Raw genomic sequence first — 17658 nt, forward strand, 5'->3', positions numbered from 1 at the left:
CATTCTCTGTGTCCAGGTGGAACCAGGTAGCCTGTGAATCAAGGACATGCAGGGCAAAACGGAAGTGTGGAGATTTATCTATTTGTTTGTTTGTTTGTCTATTTAGAAATATCCAGGTGGTGTTTAGTCTATGAAACCAGTCTTTGAATTCCATAAACCAGTTCAATGAATATCCCCCCTGAAGTCCCCTACTATTTTGTAGCCTCTATTATTTATTAACAAAAGATGTATAATGAAGAAAAATCAGAAATTAATTGCAAGTAACTGACCCTAACATATGGAACAGGTTGGGTGTTGTCCCCAGATCCCTCCCTTCTGGGAGGGACAGTTGACAGCCGTCTCACACCACGTCCTGCTCAGGTTGGTGTGCTAGAGTATTTCCCAACAGGCGCAGGGTGTCAGGACGTTCTGACACCCTCTTGCTTCCCCCAGTGAGGAGCTGAGCAAGAATACAGGCCGCACTTCAAGGTCATGCCTGGAAGAGGGAAAATAACAGCAAGCTAACGATTCCTAAGGACAGCAATGACGGTAACAGCAAGTTCATTACGAATTAAGGGAAGTTCTTTCTCCCTGTTTCCAGCACTGTGATGCTGCTAAGTTTCAGATGAACAGCCCACTTGGGAAACAACTCCATGTCCATAGTTAAAACTGAAGCACCAGCAAGGAAAGCCAGAGATCCTCCAGGCGGGAAGCGGTATCTGGGAGGAATCAGAAAACTGAGCTCCTCAGGTCCCAGGCGAACATACACTGCCTCCAGCCCTGCTTCACTCCCAAGACGAGCTCACACGCCCACTTCCTCAGCCATCGTTCAAAGGATGGCTTTCAAGAAAGGCCTTCCCTCCACCACACACACACACACACACACACACACACACACACACACGCCACTCTCAGTTCTGCTCTGCTGTTTTCCTGCTTAACACTGATCACCTCTTAAGATATTGCATATTTATTCACCTACTTCTAGCTATTATTTGAGCTAGGCTAGCTGCCGTAGTAACACACAGGTCATGTTTCAGTGCAATAAAAGTTGTGATTCATGCTCACATACCAGACCAAGGTACTCAGGTTGGCAGTTCAGCCCTCCACGTGGTCATTCAGGGGTCCATACTCCTCCTTCCATTCTGAGGCTGAACCCAAGCAGAAGATGACACACCAGGGAGAGATGTACACTGAGGTTTCCATTGTCCAGGTCCAGGACTGGAATGGGTGAGACAGAAAGACAGACCACCTATAGACAGCCAGGGAAAGGGTCTTGGAGGGAAAAAAGGGACAAGAGATGATCGGGAAAACAATCTTCTTCCCCAGCTATGCCTACCCACAAGGACAGTTCCTTAGCAGCCCCTAGACACAACCGACCCCAAAGACACCTCCTCTCTTGGCAACAGACTCTCACCATGACCTGTGTGCTAATACATAGAGATCACTTTCCTCCAGATTTGCTGAAGAAGACAAAATAGAGTTAATTGCCCCCTTTCTGAATCCTCTGTTGACAAGTCACCCCACCAGTCACCCATAGAGAGAGATCAAGCCCACAAAACCCCCTAGACAATAGCCGCTGGCTGCCCTCTCTTGGGATCCCTGCCTTCAGGAGCTCTGGTTTCTTTCTCTCACTCTAATAAATCCTGCTTCCTTGCTTTCACCCTTGTGTCTGTAGACTTCATTCTTCAAATTCATGAAATGAAGAACTCACCCATCCACGCCCCGTGTTACATTGGGACAGCTTGCTTTGCTCATTTGATTGGAAAAGATTTGATGTAATTTCAAGGGATTTTGAGAAATAGAATTTTTGGTGTATGTCCGTAGTAGAGGAGACTGGTTTTTGCTGAAAAACCTGCCATCTCTGTTCTGTTTGAAAATAGCAGCTTTGTCTGTCTTGTTTGCAGTTATATTCACGATGCCAAAACAATGCCTGGGACATAGTAGGCATTCAAAAACTTTGTGCCAAAGGAAGGAAAATGACTATAAGCAAATTTTGTTTGAATGTACCCTAAGAAGACTGGGGTGCAGTCCAGGCCTTACTCCAGAGCAAATTCACCAAGACTCACTGTTCTTGCTTTTCCTGGCACATACCTCCTGTGGGTCCTTAGATGAAGATGGTCCTTAAATGGACATGGCAGAGATTTTAGCCCAAAAGCTGCCCACACATGGACAGTTTCCTTTAGCGAGCCTAGCAAATAAAAACCACAAGTATCCAGCATTTCTGGTGTTCAAAATTCATAAATGTATTCCTTATAAATAAAGAGGGTAGAATTTTAGCAATATTTCAGGTAATCCGGTCACCAGAAAACTCCTGGAATTTTCCAGCATGTCCAGGATGCACTCCTATCTTTCCCGGCTTCTCCTGCACCCCGGAGTGAAGTGGACTGTGATACCACACACCCCGCCACAGGGAAACCCTCTTTTCCTCTCGTAAGCCTGACCCAGAAGGACAGCAGGACTGGGGATGGTCCCGTTGGGCATGGCCCGTGGCCTCCAGTTACCCTTACCAAGTTCAGTCCACATCCAGGCAAGGTGCCAACAGAGACGGGCACTGCACTTCCTTTCCCAGGGGAAGCAGAATGTGGTCTGGACCTTTGACTGACGTCCATCGTCCCGTTCCCGTCTTGCTTCATCTCCACCATGTGCACAGGGGAAGGTCCCTCAGTGCCCACGCTGCAGATTTTAAGAAGCTACATCTGGACCGTATCAAGACTGTGCCTGGGGAGAAATGGTTTTGATCAGAGATTCTGAACATGAACAGCACTAGCTGTGTGATCCACCCCCTGGGTGCAATGACAGGGTGTGTGTTTGTGGGTGTCTGAGTGTGTGCTGTGTGAGTCTGTGTGCATGGGTGTGTGCACCAGGCAGCCAAGCAGTGGGCTCTAGACTGGACGAACAACTTGCTGAGCACTGTCTAGATGGAAATCTCCTTTCCACATCCACTTGACTGGGATACTGTGGCCTATACTCTCATGATGATATGTCCTGTGCAGAGCAAGTCAGAGATGCATGAGGAGGTCCCACAAGGAAGAAAGGGACTATACTGATTTCTGATACAGATTTTGTGACAGCTAAATGACGGTGGGGAAAGCTCACTTGTCAAACTGTCTTTAATAATAAGAAAGATGACAATCTTTATTATTGGACATATGCAACACATCAAATAGGGTGCTAGATACTTTACTTGCAAGAATTCTAGGAAGTAGATATTAATATTTCTATTTTTCATATAAAAAAACTGGCTCTAACCCAAAGATGTTAGAGTTTTATTGTTGTTTAATGAATACTACAAATTTAATGACTTTCAGGTAACACAAAATCTATTATTTTGCAGTTTTTCAAGTCAAAAGTCCAAAATGGGTGTCAGTGGGTACAAACCAGGGTGTGGGCAGGGCTGCAACCCTGCCTGACAGTTCTGGGGACAATCCGCTTCCCTCCTGTGCTTCCCATGGGAGCTGCCGTATGCCCTGGCTCATGGCCTGCTCCAACCCCACAGCCAGCAGTGTGACCTCCCTCTGGCCTGCTTCCTGCTTCTCATCTCACCCACTCTGATCTTCTGTCTCTGTCTTCTGCTTTTAAGGACCTTTGTGATTACATTGGGCTTGCCAGATCATCCAAGATAACCTCTTTATCTGCTGGAGGCAAACTGAATTCCGCCCGCCGCCCTCGGTGCCGTCTGCTGTGTGATGCAGCAGGCTCCATGAGCCGGGTCTGGGCATCCATTCCACGCACTGCCCCAAGGCGGCAAAGCCAGTGAGAGGCAGTTTGTTCTTAGCACGAGCTGACTGCAAACCTCCTCTCGGCCCTGCGTACTCCAGCCTGCCTGGTGACCATGTGGTCTCTGCCCTGTGAATGGCTTGTGGAGACAGAGGCACCCCAAGTGGCCCTGCAGAGCCTCCCGCTCTTCAAAGCTCAGCGTGACTTTATCTCTGCCACGGAGCGTTTCCTGAGCAAGCTCTCCTCGTGAGCCTCACGGTCATGTGTCCAACCCCTGCCCACAGTCTTCTCTTCTGAGTGCTCACGCAGCCTGGACTGTACCGTGGCTGGAACGAAGCACCAACCCCGCTCCGTGGAGTCCACCTCTTCCCACCGACCACCCGTCCGCCGTCTGGTTTTGAACCTTAGGGGTAAACAGAACGGGAATGACTCTCCGGCAGGAAAGCTTTGCCCGGGCGTGAAGGGAATGGCCAATGGCCTCTTGCCCTGGCCTCTTGCCCTAACCTCTGTCGGTCACGCAGAGGAGCCGGGGCCCTTCAGCCAGCCTCTCCTGCCAGTCGGGCAGCTCCGGACTCGTGCGCACAGCCCCGCGTGGACTCCAGTTTACCTTGCTCTGCTGAAAGTGCGGTGGCTCCTCAGAGTCACCCAGGCAGCCCTCCTCCCGGGCACGGTTCTCAGCTCGTGGGACCCTGAGCCCTCTTGGCGGTGCACCGCAGTGTGGGGAATGTTTGTTCAGATGTGACTGATTTTACATGGAAGAGCATCATCAAGACAGTCGCAACACACTGCTGCTCAACTACTATTCCGCTCTCTCTCCTGAGCTGGGGGCGGCTTGACCGTGGCGGGGGCCAGCAGGCCCGAATAAAAGTACTTACACCTTCCCCATGTTCTTGATATTGGGGATCAGACTCGGGGATGCCTTTCCACCGAGCTACAGCCCGGGCCTTGTTATTTTCTTGTTTTGAGACGCGGTCTCACTAGTTGCTTAGGGCTTTGCTAAGTTGCTAAGGCAGGCCTCCAACTGCCGCCCTCCTGCCGGCGCGGTCGCTGGGATGGCAGGCGTGCATCACCGTGCCCGACCTGCTCTCACGTCTGAAGTTGTGATCTACACGTCCAGGCCTCTTCAGTCGAGGACACTGCACTCTCCCTCCCAGTCTCACACCTTATGTAAATGTGAAAATACGACGTCCACGTTTCCGTCCATAGCACTGAAGACAGAGCCGAGCAGCCCAGGGCTCTGCAGCACAGGACCGGATCCCAGAACCCCCGCGGACCATCCTCTGGACACCTCTAGCCCGTTAGCGTGCACCTAACTGCACCTAAGTCCACCCACGCTTCCCCAGTGTCCTCAGCAGACCAGGGGGAGCTTGTCAACGGCCCCGATGGACAGCAGAGGATGCACCAGGCTGACCAGCCTCACCGCTGGGGAAGGAAAGGAGCTCTGTGGGCCTTCAAGAGGTACCTCTCCCCAGATCTTCCACTGAGTGAAACAGTGATAGGGCTTCAAACTAGTCGCCTTGCACAGAGTCACACTTCGCTTTCTTAGTGCCACAGAAAAATGTAGAGTTGGAAGAGCAGGGTCACGTTACCACGTCTGCCTCACACACCCCTGGACGTGTCCCGAGCTTGGTCGGTTTCCGTTGAGCACAGTATCTGCTCTCCCTGCCTGAGTTACGGCTGAACTGAAGAACTCGGCTGTGCTGATCACGGGCAAGCCCTCCAACGCTGTGTGCAAGGCAGGCATGGCGTCCCCAGGCACGCCGTCCAGACCTCTTCCACCTCCTCAACCAATTCAGCAGCATGCATCTGGTGCAAACTTCAGGAAAGTTCTAGTTGCAATAGCTCCCTTAAAAACTGTGCCTGGGTGGGCTGGGCGGTGGGTCTGTGGAGAGCACTCACGAGCCTGTGCGAGGCCCTGGGTTTAATTCCCCACACTGGGAAGAAAGCGCCTACTACACGTGGACAGTTTTGAGGTTAAGAACACGTGTACCATTGACAGCAAGAGCAGCACTAATCCTCTGCGAATGTCAATCCTGCTTTGTTTTGAAGCACATGTGAGTTTCACGCTTCGCAATACAATTCATTTTATGCAAGCTCTTCAGCCATGGCCCTCGCATCTTTGGGGTGTTCTTCCAGGGAAAGCAGCTGGCCGTGGCACCCGGGGGGCGTTGGGCTGCTCCCCTCAGGCGCGGGCCTGCACTCAGGAGGTGGGGTAGGCTGAGCCCTCACCCCGGGCCGCAGAAGGTCTGCCTCAGATCTTGTGCCTGACCAGCCACACCTACTAGGTGGTGCCAGTCAGTAACCAGACTGTGTCCCCTCGACCTCCCTCTGACACATGCAGTGGCAGCTGGAGGTGTGTGGATGTGACATGCAGGGACCTTCCTGCCCACTCACAGGGAGACTGCCCGTCCCAGGCTCTGAGCTTTCTTCACTGGAGGTGGGTTGGTGTCCCTCACGGGGTTCCCTCTCCAGCACTGCACTGTCGCCATGGGGCCATCGGGACAGGGATGTGGAATTCAGCACCAGCCAGGCTCGGGCCCAACGGCATGGCTGACACAACGTCTTCCGTGAAACGAACCCGGCTAATCCACACAAGCCCAGGGCCCACGGATGGCTGCAGGTTGCCTTGGCTCTCTGCCTACCACTTGCCGTGGGGTCAGACAGGCAGGTCTACCTGTAGTTAAAATAAAACCTTGTGTAATGTGTAAGCACTTCAGTGCAGTGAGCTGAACTTGCCTGGACTTGCAGGAACCAAATCCCCAACATAAAACATCTTTAAAATTAGAACACAGTGGACAGAATAGGAGGGGCCGGACCCTCCCCAAAGGACGCTCGTCTCTACACTTCCCTACACTCCATGCCTTCCTTAGTCACGGGCCGTCTCGGGGTGCAGTCGATTGGCTGCCAGGCTGCGGCACAGGACTGGGTGGAGATGCTCCTCGGGAAGCCCAGAACTTTTCCCTCTAACTGGGACCTGCCAACTCCCAACTCCCCTCTGCCACCTTCTTCCCTGTACTGAAAATGCCTCTCTGGACCAAGCGACTGCCTTTTTCCTCTCCAGTTACTAACAAGAGGACTTGGGCCCAAGGCGTGCAGGAAGCTGGGAGCTTCGCCACAAAGGCTGTGGGGTCAGGAGGAGGCAGACGAGGCTGGAGGAGCCGGGAAAACCCATGCCTGGTGTCCCCCGGGGGCACTTCCAGACGTGCAGTCAGATGAGGACACCCAAAGAAGACCCAGCAGGAGAGCGGGGAAGTGGCTCAGCCACACCAGGGATGAGAGGAGCTGATGGCTTCACCCACTGGCTCAGGTGATCCGCAGACAGGGTGGGGAGCAAAGGAACCAAGAGCCAGCCTTCCTGCGGGCGGCAGGAGTCGGGCAGGTATCAGGGGCTGGGATTCTGCCAGAGCGAGTCTCAGGGTAAATGGGAGCTCCAGGCAGGAGGGACGCAATCTCGAGAGGCGGGGACACAGAATTGGAGAGCTGGCAAAGTATGATTCAGGAGAGGGCCATGGCAGGCCGTCCTACTGTCTCTAAGGGCTCCAGCCCACTAGGGGAGGGTTGTGCTTCCCTGTCCCCTTGCCACCAGGCCCACCTGCCCCAGGGATGAGAGCAGAAGTGACACATGTCCCTTCCCTGAGAGAAAAGGTTCAGATGGAGGCAGCACCCTCAGCCTGGGTCCTGGACAGCAAGTCACGCAGCCCCCAGGACAGGCAGCTAGTGTGAGCACCAGGACAGCATTAGGGGGTTTGTGGGACTGGATACTGCGCATGCCCACGCTAACCTCACGGATACAGAGCGGGAATGATAGAGAAATGGACGAAGGGAGCCGAGCTGGGCAACCAGATGGTCCAGGAGGGCAGCACCAGGTGTGAGAGACGGTGCTGGGTCCTTGAGCAAGAAAACAAGACCAAAGCTGGAGAGACGGCTGTGCGGGTCTGCGACACACACCCTGCGGTTGCGCGAGGGTGGTTCAAAGGGCAGCTTCCTGCAGGCGCCATGGTGCATGTCGCTGACTGAGTGAAATCGAGGGGAGTTGCGCAGGATAAAGACAAGTGCCTGAGATTCCAGGTTACTGGGGGATGCCATCCAAGCCTGTGCCGCCGTGTCTGAGGAGGGTCACGGCTACTGGGGTGGGACAGAGGCTGCGATTTCCTAATGGAGGAGAGGGGAAGAGGTGGGAAGAGCTGCAAGCAAAGAGGAGGCAGCAGTGTCCAGGGCAGGAGGGGGCAGCCGGGGGTGGCGCCAGGGAGCTAAGACAGTGCAGGCTAGCAGGGGTCCAACCAAAGGTCCTCACGGGGCGGAGACAGACAGCATTGCCAGAGCAGAATCCCGCTTCCAACGAGAGGGAGAATCACTTCAAAAATGTACCAGAGCCCCGAGGGAGTCTGCTGGCCGCAGGTGAGTCAGGGGCACTGGGAAGGCGTGGGAAGGAGGGAGGGGGAGGGCGGGCCGAGGTCTTCAGGGGTGGAAGGAGCTGCGGGAGGAGAGGCTGGGCATCCTGAGCATGGACCCTGCCAAGGGTGAACCTGGGCATTAGCCTTGTGCTGACCAGGGCTTGCGGCGTGGCGCCTGGAGGCCTTTCCCCACCCCTAAGCCTGCGTGCTTCCACCAGTGAGCCTCTTCCACACCCTCAGGAAAGAGGACCCATACCCTGGAGTCAGAACCTCCAAGAGCACAGGGTAGAGGTGACGCTGGCAGCCACCTGTCTCATGTCCCGCGCACCAAGGTTAGAGGAGGAAAGGCCATGCTCCAGGCTTCCGTCAGGAGAGGGCCAGGTGTGATGTCACACCTTGGAGCTGCCTTTGCTGTGGCCTCTCCACTGGCAGGCCACTGGACCTGGGGCTGGCCCTTTGGTTCTTGGGCCCAAGGATGACCTGAGGTGCCAAGAGCTGCAGGGCTTTGGTTCACGCACTTGAGGTTTCCATGGCAACAAGACCTGGCTCTCAAACCTAGGAAAGATCCAAGCTTATTAAAATCCCACTGCACAGTCACCATCAGTAACGAGAGACGCCCTCACCACCTAATTACTAAGTGGCTACCGAACGCCGGTCACCTTGCAATTCCCTCTTCCCCACCCTTGGTTTGCAGAACCCACCTCTGGTCTCCTGCTTCCTCTCTCCAATTGCCTGTGAGTCCCTGCTGAAGGCCCTGCTCCTGGGTCCGTCCCTGAGTGCTCTGTCCCCGGTGGCTGTCCTTGCTTCTCTTTCTTCTGGACGTGTTCTCTCTGGGCAATAACTTTGCATCCAGGCTTCAACTCTGCAGGATCCGTCCTGAATCTGTCCCCTGGCTGGCTTCCTCCCTGCCTCAGGTGCACCATGTGACTGTTTGCTAGTGAGCTTATGCCCTATAAGGACCTCAAAACCAAGACTCCTGATTATCTTTTCAAATATTTTTAGTTGTAGATGGACACGATGCCTTTATTTTATTTGTTCGTTTATGTGGTGCTGAGGCTTGAACGCAGTGCCTCACCTGTGAGGCAAGCGCTCACCACTGAGCCACGATGCCAGCCCTCGTTATTTTCCTGATCGTTCTACAGCTTGTCACAGGTCCGTGTCTCAGGAACGGTTCTGCCTTGCACCTACTTATTTAAACCAGACTCCTGCAGCCAAGAAGGCGCATCCCCCTTCTCCAGCCTCATGGCGTCGACCACCGAGTCCTCTCCGCCTGTCTCTTCACCTCCTCAGCCCCCTGCGCTGTCTCCACAGCCCTGAGTAGAGCTCATCATCTCTCCTCGTCCCTCCTCTCAACTGCTTGCAGCCTCCCTCTCCCCTGGACAGAGCCTAGTCGTCCATCAGCAGGGAGCACAGTGGCTGGCCTTGCTGCTCTGACTTGGTCAGGACCCTGCCCGCCTCAGTGTGCAGTCAAGGTCCCGCCTCCCCGTGTCCTAAGCTCAGGATGATGAGCGGGGCCCGTATTCCTGGGCTCAGACCAGCCTCCTCTCCACCCTTCCAGGAAGGGCCAGCAATAGCAAAGTTCCCACCTCTGCACACCCCTCTCTGGATACGTGAGGCCTTTGCAGGGGCTCAGGGGCTCACCGAGCGGAGATGGCTGGTCCTTGGAGGCGGCACTGTAGAGTTGCTGGTGGGTTCCCACTGCGCGGACTCACTCCACCAGGGAGAAATCTCACTTACCTGCACCACAGGCTCTAAATGCTGCCTAAGAGCAAGGGCCAAGCTTTCTGATCTTCCTCCCCGGGGCCTTCGCAAGCCAGCTCACAGAGTGCCTCTGGGGTCTGCAAGCATTATTGAAGCCTCTGTCGCCTGCACTGAAGTCATTGTCTATACCTGTTCCCCCACTAGACCTGAGAGAGACCGCCGTGCTCTTCTTGCGGAGTTGAGCACAGTGACCCCACACCGCACATGGTGCTGTTTGCTAACCACAGATAGTTACTGCCAGTTCATGCCCCAAGAGCCCCTTGCAAGTCCACGACATTAAGACTCACGTGTCCACCTGTTTAAGCATGAAGATTCTTAGTCTGCTTGGAGCTTATAGTTACCAGATATGATGATGACCAGAGCCAAATCCCCACAACCCCTGTGAGAAGAGGCACCAGCCGGCATTGTTACTTCTGGAAGCTTCTTTCTCAAACTGGTCATTTATGAAAACGTCTCTGGCACTTGGGTCATATCACAGCTTGGTCTCTCCTTTCCTTCCTTGTTGGCTCTAAAGCCATTGGCATGCACAGGACACTCATCTGCGCTGGGTGAGGCACTCTATTTTGTGTAAAAACAGTCTTGTTCAACCCAACTAGACCTTTAAACAACTTTGGCAATCTCATACTCAGGCACGAGTGTACAATAAACCCTAGACCTTGTCATTTGTTTGGTCTTTCTATTCAGCCCACATTCAATCAAGGTCAAGGGGAATCCATTCCAAGACCAAGTCTGCAAACCTTTACACAATCACATACAGCAGATCGAACAGAAATGTGTACTTGGAAATGAATTTTAACCTTTTATCTCTAAACTGCAGATTGCAAACCAGGGACCCGAATGCCAGCTTTGCCTAGAAGACATTTATTTTGCAATAGCGCACTAAAATCGTTGAACTCGATGCCTTTAAGATGGACGCTTCTTCCTTCTTTGCCTCAGGCCCCAGCTGCCCAGTTTGCTCATCCCTCCCCGGCCCTGCTCGCCCACGAGTGCTCAGCTCTTGAAGCCTTTTGAGCCTGTGGCTCCACCTAGACCAAGTGTTCTTGTGAGCTCCCAGAGGACCCCAGGGATGGAGCCTGGGTGGTCCCTGAGACTAGCAGAGTGGCTGTCTGACTGCGGAGACATTTCCTTGCAAACACATTTCCGTCTCACTTTGCCCACTTTGGAATTCTTGGCCCCGGGATCCCAAGGATGAGGAGGTTCACGGTCAGGGAGGTACCAGGAGGGGCACCCGAGAAGGCCCATGCTGGTGCCACTTCTCTGAAAACAAACAATGGGTTTGGGTGGGGTTCGAGCAAAAGCTCCTGCCAAACGAGGAAGTTCTGAGAGTGCCGTGAGCCCAGCAGACGGTTCCTGTATTTTCACAGCCAATGAAAACCAGCTGCTGCAGCAAAGGCTGCTGTGTCCCCCGCCCCCCGCCCCCCAGCTATCTTTAGCCCTGTTCTCTGCCACGCTGGCAGAAGCTCCCCTGCGAAATGGCAGGCAACAGGCTGCATGTGCTCAGGGTGGAATGCAGCAGCTGAAGGGCTTCCAGGGCCAGCGAGCTTCCTTAGAAGGCATGAGAACAGGGATGGAATGGCTAGGGGATAAGGGCAGGGGACACGTGTCTGTCCTTGGGATCTCCAGGGACAAGCAAATGTGTGAGAACCTGCCTGTGAACATGCTCACAGGAAGGAGAGATTATCCTGAAACTCCAGGAAAGGCAAGAATTCAAGCTGATAATTATAATGCACTCTGGTCACTGGGGAAAGACTGTCCTGTGTGGTTCATTTGTGGCAGGGACCCTGAGCCTCTCACATAAACTCCCTGCAGACACTCCTTCACAAATCAAAGCTTTTGGCCCGTTGGTTACAGCCCGATGCTAAACAGACCCAGTCCTGGATGCAGGCTCTCCCAGGGCAGCCTCCCAGAGAAAAGCAGTTCCCTGAATATTGTCTAAAACTGAACAGAATAGATTAGAATGTAATTAGAATACAATTTAATTTGGGACCTTGATCCTGAATAATATAAAGAATGCATTAGTTGCTGCTTCTGGAAAGGCCAGATATTTCGTTTTTTACCCTGCAGTTGGGTCTCGCCACGAGCAGCATCAGCTCCCTCGATGAAGGGGAAGCCGGCAGACTGGTGAGCCTCTGGATGAAGACCAGGCACGCTGTCGCCAAGGTCCTCTTTTCATTCCAGAAAAACAAAGATAGAGACATTTTTGAGGTCTTCCTGCACAGCCCTAAGCTCATGCACAGCCATTACGCCCTCCAAACACTGTCATGGGTCACAAGCATTCGCTCTGGCCCAGGGATTAACCAAGACCACCAGGAAGTGAAGAAGGTGGGACTGGGTGTGACCTGGGGTGCGGGGGTTCAGCGAGGTCGGTTGAGAGCCTCCCCAAGAACCGGCTTTCCTGGCTCACAGACAGGGAGCCACAGTCAATTCTCAATGTCATTAAGTCCCATTAGTTCAAGTGCCTGCTTTTGACAAACTATACAGCTTTGTTTCTGTGGTTTTGCTCTTTCTTTATAAATTATCGAGAGTGTCTTGGGAAGAATGAAGCACGTGCCCTGGAGGAGCCATGTGTGGGGTGTTAAGTGACACAAGAGTGTGCGCCCTGGGTGCATAATCAGAACCCCGCGGGTGCAGCAGGGGCTGCAGTGAGCCCTGCCTCCTCTCCAGAGCCCCTCTGACCTGGGGGGAAGGCTGTCCATCCTGCTGGTGATTGGTTTGGGAAAGACCATCTGATCTAATTCCAACCATCAGAATGCCACGTCGCTGCTTCAAGCTTCCAGTGGCTTCCTATCATGGTGGAGTAGGATCCAGCTCCTTCCATGACTGGAAGACTTACGGAATCTGGCTGGGCCATTCCTCACCACCAGCTCCCTCTTGCCTTTTGAATTTTAGTTTATAAATCAACTCAAAAATTCTTGCCTTCACCCCCAAAGCTCATCAGACTCTGCTGCAGGGTGTGTCCTTGTTTACTGAGGGCTCTGTAGCTCGCCATCCATGCCTTGCCACGGGGACTCAGGGGAGCAGGGGATGTGGCTCTTGCCGCTGCGCCCAGGGTCTTGTCTGCTACCTGGCTTGTGTTAGGCGTTTGCTGGGTGAGGGATTGAATGGGCTAGTGTGCACCAGCCCGAGCTCCAGCTTGTGAGTGGCTGTAACTGTCCCGAATTAACAGACGGGAGAATTTTCCTCACAGGGACGTTGAATGACTGGCAGCAGCAACTGGAGCCTCAAAACTGGTTTCAGCTCTAAAACTGAAGAGCAACAGAGAGCTAGTCACCCAGAGCCACCACCAAGATTCAGGTACACACACGTCCCAGCCTCCGTCACTCCTGCAGGAGTCCCTGGACTACTGGACTCTGGGCGGATCCTTTACCAAAGGAATTCCCCAACTCCATCCGTGGAGTCCTGTGCTACAACATCCTCTGGGAAGAGCTCAGAACATCTGCTCAGTCATCTGCTCAGTAGAGAAATCAGAAGTGGACGTTGAAGTCTTCCTGGCCACCCTCCTCGGGACAACCTCTCACGTCACTTGGTTTTCTCTCCACTTCCAGCTCTATGGGCTCAGGTCCAAACTGCCTGGTCGTCAGTGCTGTGTATGGCTTCTCCTCAGCCCACCTGGGTCACCTGGACTTCTGGTGGATGGCTCCAGGTCTCTACCCCAGTGACCCACCTTGCTCTGCTCCAGGGTCCATCCCTCCCACAGTGTGTACAGGGGACCCCAGAAATGAGGAACTTAATACATGTAAACCCCCAACCAAGGAGAGACAAGAGTCACTAGATAAGCATCAGTTTCTAGTTCCTCATGGCACTGTCCCCGGCTCCCCTGTGGTTCCCCAGAGTGACCGAGCTCTGGGTGCTGACAGTGGTCACTTGCTCTAAATTAACACACTTGTGTTGACCTTCTCACTTCTCTGCCTTGCTTCTCCATGGTCTCCTTGTGTGTCCCTCACACCTTCCCAAAGAACTACCTGCAACCCAAACAGGACCAGGGGCCGCTTGTGGGAGACCCACACTCAGAGTGGGTTACAAGTGACCATTGGGCCTCCTGACCCAGAGGTAGCCGCCCTCATCTGCATCCTCAGGAGCAGGTCTCCTTGCCGGGGCACACAGGCTTCGCTGGCTTACTGTTTCTGTTTTCATTACCTCCTGGAAAAGTCGTGCAGACGTGGGAACCGATATTTCTCTTGAAAGCGGATGTGCACTGCGGGTCCCCCTGCAGGTGCCCGAGTACATTACACTAGTGACTTTGCAAGAGCAACATGGAGGTTTCCAGACACGCCTGACTGGGCAGGAAAACACGTCCCGGTCTCCAGGCTGCGAGTTACCTGGAGAGCATCTTCTGTGTACACTATTCCCTACCACCCACCACATACATGTCCTTCAGACCACAGAACTTGAAACACTCCTTCTCTGGTGTTTTGCTCTTCAACAACCTTGTGTCCACCATGTGAGTCGCTGAACCAGGACACCATGAGGAGGGGTCCCTGAAGCCACGGGCTCCACATGGGCCTCTGAAGGCGGGTCCACACTGGCCTGTGACTCCAAGCACACAGGGAAGCCCTGGGAGTCCAGTGGGCCTCAGAGCAACTCGCCACCTCACATTCAGCCCAAGGGAGGGTGGGAGGCCAGCAGCTTCAAGCCTCGTACCGCAAATAAACTGAGAAGAGCAGACCAGAGGGCCGCACCTGGCCTGGGCCCAGCAGCCCAGCACCACCGCCAGCTCTCCACTTCCCCAGAAGCCGCACCCAGCGAGGTGGGACCCTGAGAGCCTGGCTCCCGGGGAGCAGCAGGGTCCAGCTGGAACTCCAACACGGGAAAGTTGGCAGGAAAATACGAACCATCCCCTAAATATGAATCACCACCGGGAAGGAAATTTAAGATGGATCTCAAGAGTTCATGATATAGGCTTCCTACAAAGCCTGGCCCTGGCTCACAAGGGCCGTGATTTCTTTTCAATTATATAGAAAGTTGTAAAGAAGAATGAAAAGCAGAAAGCAGCTGGGCGGCAGGATGTAGACGGGAGGACTAGGAGGGCCAGTGGCAGAGGCCTTGTGACGGCCTGGACGGGGGCCAGGACTCTCAGCTTCTCCAAGGTCCAAGCCAGAGCTCCTCAGGATAATAAGAAAGGGACAGGAACGCTTACAATGAAGGGACAGGGCCAGAGAGACACTCGCCGTCCCCAAGACAGGAACAGAAGCTCTTGGGAAGGGGCTGAGGAGGGTGTGCTTTCTCCCAGGAGGCTGGTTCAGATCCAGGCTCCAGAGGGACGTCTGAAACCTCTAGAGACCCATGCTGAGGGTCCCTCGGGAACCAGCATGCCCTGGAAGCTCGGGGAGAGCTGCTGGCTCACGGCACACCCACCAGGTCAGGAACTGGACCACCTGACCCTGTTTCATCATCTGTAAAACTGGGCTAATGACTGCCAGTCAGCCGCAGCTCGTGAGAAACGTGTGCAGTGCCTGGTGCAGAGACTCCAGTGCTGCTGGGCAAAGAGGACGTGTGTTCGCAGAGGCCGCCGGCTGCCGGAACGCCCAGCACCTCAACGCCACAGACCAACACAAATGTAAAACCCACAGTAGGTGTTCCTTATTGGCCAGCGCCTTCTCCATGGCAGGCCAAGGCTGCCCCAGAGAGTGCTGGGTGGATGTTAGGGTCAGGGACAGGCCAGAGGTCAAGGAAGGACATGGAGTCCTCCACATGGTCTGGCAGAGGATGGGACTTGGAGAGAGAGCAGCAAGCTGTCAGGAGTGCGGACTGCAGGGCTCAGATCACACCCCACTGAGCCCTAGGCTGGACAGCTGGCCTGACAAAGGGTTGGGCTCCATTTGCTTTGTGGGAATAAAACTGCACGGGAAAAGCACGTCAACCGGTGTGTGTGTGGGACCGAAGCGCAGCCAGGGCCCCCGCTCACCACCCGTCCTCTGTGGTCACTCATTCTGGTCTCCCCGGAACTTCTGCAACAGCTTGTGGTGCCCCTGCTTCTGCCCGGGACCTTGGCACCTTGTCCACACCCAGCAGCCGGGGCGTCCTTAGCACTCACAGCCCCATGGGACGGAGCCCGGAGCAGCTCCCTGTCGGCTGAGCAGGCCAGTCTGCTGGCACCCCACCACCCCTGGCCCCAGCCTGTCTCCCCGCTGAGGCACCTCGCTGCCGGGTCCCTCTGCCCAGAGCTGCCAGGCCTCCTTCCTCTGCTCGGTCAAAGCCACCTTCTCAACGAGGCCTGTGTGATTCCCTGCTGAGGTCTGGTGGCACAGTGGTGACTGTCCCCACTCAGTGCTGCCAACCCGTTCCCTGTCACTTCCTGTCCCCACAACCCTCGTCATCTTCCATAAAGCCTGCCCTTTGCTCATGGGTCCTGTTCACTGGGTCTCGTCTTCCTCCTGCTGGGGCTGGGGTCCAGGTCTGGTGTCCTGACCGACTCATCCCACAGCCCAGAGCAGCACACAGCCGGCGCTCAGCCATCTGTGCACCGTTGGACTTTTGGACAAAATGGAATCACGTGGCTATGGAGTCTTCACACAGAGTTTGGAATCTGGAGCAGCTGAACCCACACCTGCCTTCAACTCCATTAGAACTCGCCCTGGGGTACAAGGCAGGTTGGGTGATGGGCTAGATACACCTCTGGAAGGGGAGACATGGCAGCTGGCTGCAGGCAGGAGCATGCTCTGGGGCCAGAGGGCTTCTTGGGGCCTCAGTTCTCCCTCTGCAGACTGAGGCTCTGCCGTCTGAGCATCCCTGGCTGGTCCAGAGCATCTGGTCCTGGTTGGGAGAGCATCCCCACCTTGGGCCCACCAGTGCCGAGGGTATAAGCAGAAGGGGAGACCGAGGGCCAGGGAAGGCTGGGTGACCGTCCTTCTCGGCTGCCTGCCCAGCCCCACAGGGGCCTCTGCATTCTGCCTGGCTCCCCCTGTTGCCCAGTCCCATGAGAACTCCACATGTGCACGCTTGCTAACCTTGCAACTGACGCTGCAGAACCCAGGGACGAGTGACCGAATGGCCCAGTGCAGCTTGCAGCACAGATGGTGAACCAACCTACACGGGTGAGATTTTCACATCAAAGCGTGTTCTAGCTGGTTGACAAAGGCGCGCGTGATAGGAAGGTAAAAGCTCCTCCTTGCGGGGAAGTGTGGGGACGTGCAGGCAGCCTCAGGAGAGCTGTGGTGCCAGGAGCAGGGCAGCCGCGGGGTCAGAGGGGGCTGAGGGGCGCCAGCCTGCAGGCCCACGGGCCATGAGGAAGGCGACGGGCCTGGACCTGCACCCGCTCACCCCGACGGCCTGCCCACCCACGCCTGACCCAGGCAGAGCTCTGCGACCCTCTGCAGGTGATCCCAGGCTCTGCCACAATGTCCCATGGCAAACCCAGCAACAGGGACCGGTGGCCTCTGCATCCCACCCCTGCTGCCAAGCCAGCACCCGCCCTGCCTCAAACCCCAGGATCTTCAAACCTGGCCATTCGGTGATCCCCACCCACTCCTTGTCAGCCACCCCAGCCCGTGTCCCCCTCTACCTTGGTCCTCTCCAATCACCCCCTCGGGTGACCTTGGACACAAGGACAGTCCATGCACCCTCACCCCACAGTTCTGGGGCCTCCCAGCCTCCACCCGCTTCAGTCACCCCGCAAGTCCCCATGGGTCACCAGAGTCTCCCACTAGCCCTCCACTGCCGCACGTTCCCTGCGCAGGTTTCCAAGAGCCACCTCTGGGACCGTCCCCGGAAGACCCCACACCCGCCCTGTCCTCTTAATCAGATCCACCTGGAGAAGGCCCAGCCGGAGGAAGCCAACTGCCGGCCTCCTGTGCCTACATCAGAG

The 17658-nt window shown here is 55.1% G+C and overlaps 1 long non-coding RNA gene across 1 annotated transcript; it reads left to right on the forward strand.

Moving 5' to 3' along the window:
- Positions 1-6518: 6518 nt before the first annotated feature.
- On the forward strand, positions 6519-17302 carry LOC124981437 (uncharacterized). The gene is made up of 3 exons (XR_007107965.1): positions 6519-8097; positions 9236-16888; positions 17171-17302. It is a non-coding gene; the product is annotated as an uncharacterized LOC124981437 (long non-coding RNA).
- The last annotated feature ends 356 nt before the right edge of the window (positions 17303-17658 follow it).

This window comes from Sciurus carolinensis, chromosome 3 (genome assembly GCF_902686445.1).
Source record: "Sciurus carolinensis chromosome 3, mSciCar1.2, whole genome shotgun sequence".
In the NCBI taxonomy this organism is placed as follows: Eukaryota; Metazoa; Chordata; class Mammalia; order Rodentia; family Sciuridae; genus Sciurus; species Sciurus carolinensis.